Consider the following 6,043-nt stretch of genomic DNA (forward strand, 5'->3'; position numbering starts at 1 on the left):
TTGAACTTGTAGCCAGACAGATGGAGTTTGGGGGTTGGCTATGTCACTTACAGCTTAGTAGCCCCGGGCAGGTCACTTCAACTCTTTATCTCAGTTTCCTCATGCCTAAAATGGGAATAATGAGAGCATCTGCTTTGTGGAGAGTTGTGAGGAATGAATGAGTTAATACATGCACAGTGCCTGACACACAGAAAACTCTCAATAAAAATCTTAGCCATTCATTAGAATAGGAATTAGCAAATTATTTTACCTATCTCACAAGGTTGTTGGGAGGTTAATATAAAACAATCCATAAAGGTACTTAGTGAAGCTTCTAGCTCATATTAAGTACTCAATCAGAGTTACATATTACTTTGGTGATTATTATTACTATGATTATTGGTATTTTACTATATTGAATACTTCTGTAGTATAAAACAGATTTCTACATTTCTAACGATGATTTATTATTCATAATTCATTAGATGCTATCATAAGTTGGTAAAAAACAGTTTTTCACATATGGCTGAGAAAAGATGTGAATTGAAAAGGGTTCCAATAATATAATTAAAGAAAACACTCAATTGATTAGCCTTTCTGGAAATGTTTTACTTTACTACTTTCCAGCTCTTTGTAATACAGATTTTCTGAGTTTTCAACATTTTGCCATCTGAGTTAGTTAAAGATGTATTTATTTCCTCTGCAGTCATTTGAGTCAGTCCTCTGGTATTCAGCTACATTGAACTCCGGTATTTTGGAACAGTATCTGTTGACACAAATATATTCGGCATCACTAGGGAATTTAAAACTACATACAGACAGCGTCATGATCCCTCACACTCAAGATGACCCGGTATTGTTATGAAGTACAAGGAGTTGCTAAAAAGATTCATGCCGTCATTTCTATACTGAACATATGGGCATGTTAGTGTCTGGTTAGCAATGGCAGTTACAAAGATTAAATTATAGTATTGCAAACATATTTAATGACATATATTAGGTGCTTTGCTGTTTTGCTCAAAAAAAATAGAAATGGGAATCTGGTAAGATATGAAGCAAGATGTGTAACTATTTACTCACCCTGTATCTGATTTTGAGGCGAATGTGTTGGGTGAGAATGGTTCCCTCACTCGCTTCCTCGCAGAGGCGTATCTGATTCTAACTCACCTGGAAGAGACAGATGCCCACTTGAGATTTTGTTTTGGTCTTGCCTAGATATTTCCAGTCTACACAATTCCCTGACGGCTAAATTAAACTAAAAATCTAAGAATTCCAGAAACTGATTCACCTGGGAAGAACATTCGTGGCTCTGGGTCTTCTGCAACAACATTTTATTTTTCTAAGTAAAGAAGTAACATGAGGAGGCCCTTAGTGCTGAAGGACCAGACTTTGTCACCTTGCCTCGGTTTCAGGTTTTCATGGGGCCTGTCAGAGGTCAAGAGAGGCCCAGGCCAGTCCTATATTAAACCAAAACAATAAAAAAGAAAGAAAAAGAAGGAAAAGAAGTGCAAAATAGAAATGAAAGTTACAAAATTTGTGGTATATTTTCAATGTCAATATCTAAGGAGTAAACTGTTTCAACCTACACATGTACACGTGTATTTATTCAGTTCAATATAATTATGCCATTCCCAAAATGATTAAAGGAGTTACATCATACACATACACAACATACACAACAGATGTGATCATACACAACAGATGTGGCCCAGTAATGAGACCCAGAATTAAGTTGGGTGGTGATATCTTCTTTCTTCAAACCTGCCAATGCTCCTCTGTAATTATAGGTATAACCTGGTGGCATTGAGGCCCTTTGTGACAGAGGACCGGGGCCAGTGGCCCTCATGGTGTTCCCCTTTGTAGGCCCAGGGCATCTGCACTTGGGAATATCCAGCTTATATAGGTACCACTGCCTGTTTTTTTAATGTCAACTCTCTCCTGCGGTCAAAGAGTGGATTAGCCTGTTAGTCTGGGCTGAACTGGCACACTTACTAATGGAATCCATTTGTTTTTTTCCGCTTCTATGTGTTTATTGCTCTTTGAGAAAGAGGATCAGTTTGATCCCTTGTTTTCAGTGAATAACAGTCAAAGCGCAGCCTAGAATAGAATGACAAGTGTACAGTGATAGAGTCAATAGGCCTTCGGTGGGAGGCAATGGAGGACATAGAAAGATTTTGAGCAGGAGGCAAAAATAAGCACACACATTCTTAAAGGAAGTTACTGATGAGGGCTCTTTCTACAAGAGAGGACCTCTCAGTAGCCTAAGAGGAGTCTGGAAACTAATGAAAGCCTCCTAACAGGAGCACGCTGGTCAAAGTTCGGTCCAACCCTGGCCTGTTATTGCCCATGCAGCCATTATCTCTGACTTGTTAGGAAGGCATGAGGTTTCCAATTGGCCTGAGTAACCATGAGTTCATATGGGGATTGTCCACTTCCGTGAAATTTCATTTTCAGATATCAGAGGAGGCTTCCATTTCTCCATTTCCTAGGAAAAGCTAGGAATGAGGGAAAGGAGGAGGGAGAGAGGGAGAGAGAAGAGTCAGATGGAATCTTGGCAGATGGCGGTTGGTGCCAGTGAGTTAAGAAGGCTTGAGTTGGGTGGAGGGAGCCTGAGGATTGGGAACCTTGGTGTGAGACCCAGGGAGAGGGAACAGACATAAGCGAAGGGAGGGATAGCCACCAACTGGCCTCAGCCTGGGGGAGGAGAGGTCCCACTGTATGACCCTGTGGAGAAGGACTCATGGAAAAGTCTGAAGCTGGTTTAAAATGACAGTTTATACAGTTTGTCAGATCGGGGAATGGGATGGCCAGTTGGGATGGTGGGGATACAAAGAAGGCTTAAGGCTTGGGGCCAGTGTCCCAGAAACCCCTCTCCCTGCTTCTCATTCCTTTCACTAAGATGCACTGCTTAAATAATTTAATTGATTAATAAAAGGGTTACAAACATTTTGATACATCTTATCTGGGTTCCATGTAGAAGCTGAGGGCCTTTGTTAAAGTATGTCAGATCCAACTGTTCCCCAGTGGTTTGCTGTCTCCCCAGAGTATAATCTGAAGTTCTTTCCAAGGCCTGCAGGGTGCTTGAGGACCCAGCGGTGCCCTGTTGCCTCTTCTGACTCCTCTGCTTCCTTTCTCCCCTCAGCCACCCTTCCAGGCCCCAGACCCCTTTGCTTTCCTCTAATGCAAACTACCAAGCCTTGGCCCTCCCTGGTCCCCAGACTCCAGAGGGCTGGTACCCTCTTATTTCATTCAGACCTCTTTCTCTGAATTTATTAGTTTCCTGGGGCAGCCATAACAAAGTACTATAGACTGGGTGGCTTAAACAATGGAAATTAATTTTCTCACCGCTCTGGAGGCTGAAAGCCTAAGATCAAGATGCTAGTAGGGTTGGTTTCCTCTGAGAGCTGTGAGGGAAGGATCAGTTCCAGGTCTCTCTCCTTGGGTTACAGGTGGCCCACTTCTCCCTGTGTCTTCACATGGTCTTCCTTCTATGTGTCTGTGTCCAAATTTCCTCTTCTTAAAAGGATCCCAGTCATAATAGATTAGGGGTTACCCTAAAGATCTCACCGTAGCTTATTACCACTTTAAAGACCCTATCTCCAAATACGGTCACATTTTGAGGCACTGGGGGTTAGGACTTCAACATATAAATTTTAGGGGGGACAGTTTTATGGGACAGTTAAGCCCGTGTTAGCCTCTTATCAGAGAAGACTCCCTGACACATCCAAAATAGCGTCCCTATTAACTGACACACATTTATTCATTTTTGAAGGTCTCCTACTTCAATGTCAACCCTAGAGGGCCAAATTCTTTGTTTTGTTAACCGATGCATCTCTAGCGCCTAGCTGATGCCTGGAAAGTAGCAGGCCCTCAATAAATATTCATGAAAGAATGAATGCATATTATGAAACCATTACAAATTACTCTGCAGAAAAGCAGTGACAGAGAAAGATGTTCAAGGTATATTGTTAAGTGAAGAAAGCACATTTTAAAAACTGCATGTGTAGCATAGTTTCATTTTAAAATCATATACATATAATTTATCTTTATTAAAATAAGACTTAGAGAACAGAAAAAAAACAAAAAAATAAAATAAAGCTTGGAGAGATATGCAAAAAAATGGTAATAGTGGGTGGCTCTGGGGGTGGGATTTTGATTTCTCATTTATGTGTATTTTCTAATTTCTCTTTAGTGAATATATATTACTTTTGTAAGAGTAAAAAGACAATAAATTTATTAAAAGTTAATAGAAGATATTTACTCATACTCATAACTGGCTGTTATGTTAAGAGAGAAAAAATACATTATTTGTCTTTTTCACTGGGAAATGGTAGGAAACAGTGCATGGGCAGTCCCTTGGAGCCCAGTGGCTGAGAGCACAGCCCACGGAATCCACATAGCCTGGATTCAAGTCTTCATGTTCCACCTTCTAGATTTGTCATCTAGGCATACATGTCAATCGTACTGAGTCTCAGTTTCTCTTCTGTAAAATGGGGTAATAGTGGTACACTCAAGACTTGGGGCTGCCTTCCGTCTCTGGCCCAGACTGGAATTTGATTCTTTTGAGCTCAATGATTTAGAAATTTTAGGGCACAAAAAGTCAGGGACCAATCCAAGGATTTGACTGTCCCTTTATTCTCTGTCAAGGGCAGACCAAGCAATATCCAGAGTACCCCCCACATTGCTTCTGGGTACAGGGCCTGGGGTCGGGGGAATAATGAGGCACTTGCTGCCAGTGCCAAGTTTTTAAGGGGATATCAAAACCATGATCAAGATAAACAATATTTTAATGGAATAGTTTTAATGAAAATATGTTTAAAAATCTATAATGAACAAAATATCAACAATTTTAATAGAGCCAGATAAGTATTACTAATTTCTGCTTTGTTTCAGGCTCCATCATGGCTCAGCATGGCACTGCTCCCAGCCCACAGACTGAAGGTGGGGAACCTTCAATTATTCAAATCATTATTAATCGCTACTTAATTATAATTAATTATCCAAATTATCCTGAGCCTCAGAACTGGCATCGCTCTCTCTGTGATTATTTGGCCCTCAGTCAAGGCCCTGTAAGGATACCTGTAGGGAATGTATATTTTTCTGATCCGGTTTCTTTCTTTCTCCTCAGCAGACACCTAATCACAATTGCTACCTAACCACGACCTTCTTATCTCATTGAGGACTCTGAGAGGCAAGTTTCTCCCTATTCTTTTATAGAAACATAAAATGCCAGCAAAGCATGATTTCTACCCAAAAGAGCGCTAAACAGAGCTTGCAGATGTTTCAGGCTTCTCCCCTGATACTTCTGGAGAAGGGCACACAGACCTTGGCATACCTTGCTTTAAAAGCAGGCAATAGCAAACAGCGCGTTCATTCCACCTACTTCCCAGAAGGGAAGATCCTTATGTAATGGGTCAGATGGGCCTTTGGTCCCATGTGGAGAGTCTCCCTTAGGGACTTTTATATTACTGTATCCTGGGGGTTTTGTGGGTATTCGTTTCTGCATGTCAAGGACTTCACAGTACACATTCACATGGAAATTACTAATTAAAAGTAGCAGTGATAATAACATTTAGAGTGCTGTTTTCATCAGTGGTTTCATTTTACTTAGGACACCTCCTTTGCTGAAACCATAGATTCTAATTTGCTCTGTCAAAGTTATCACTAGAAAAATAAGATATTCTTAGCACTTAAACTTTAGGAAATTTCCTCTATTACTCTTCTCCATTTGATTTAATGGACTATATGTTACTTTCAACATGTAAGTTGGGACATCACAAAATAAACTTAACCTATGGCAAAGTTGTTTCTGCAGAAACCTGTGTTCTTTCTAGCTACCAAAAAACTCAGAGACCAAGTGGGGAAAGGAATTATTTGAATGGTGGGTAGTGCATAAGACTTAGCTATGGTTGCAGTAATTTAGCATAATCCATTGTAAGGTGATGGTCTGGACGAACTTCATAACAGTGAAGAAGTTGGCTTTGAGGTTTTTTTTCTCTAATTGAAGGAATGCTGCTCACCACACCTCCCCCATATTGTTTTTATTTATTTATTTTAATTTTTA

At 40.3% G+C, this 6,043-nt stretch overlaps 1 long non-coding RNA gene across 6 annotated transcripts in view; it reads left to right on the forward strand.

The window, feature by feature from the left end:
• LOC118898348 overlaps positions 1-5,772 on the forward strand; it is a 73,845-nt gene extending 68,073 nt beyond the window's left edge. For 5 of the 6 annotated variants that reach the window (XR_005020675.1, XR_005020673.1, XR_005020678.1 and 2 more), the window contains 2 exons: positions 4,873-4,920; positions 5,108-5,772. This is a non-coding gene — a long non-coding RNA (uncharacterized LOC118898348). The remainder of the gene's footprint in view (positions 1-4,872; positions 4,921-5,107) is intronic. The other variant, XR_005020676.1, reaches the window with a different exon arrangement.
• Positions 5,773-6,043: the final 271 nt, after the last annotated feature.

Source organism: Balaenoptera musculus, chromosome 7 (assembly GCF_009873245.2).
Source record: "Balaenoptera musculus isolate JJ_BM4_2016_0621 chromosome 7, mBalMus1.pri.v3, whole genome shotgun sequence".
Taxonomy (NCBI): domain Eukaryota; kingdom Metazoa; phylum Chordata; class Mammalia; order Artiodactyla; family Balaenopteridae; genus Balaenoptera; species Balaenoptera musculus.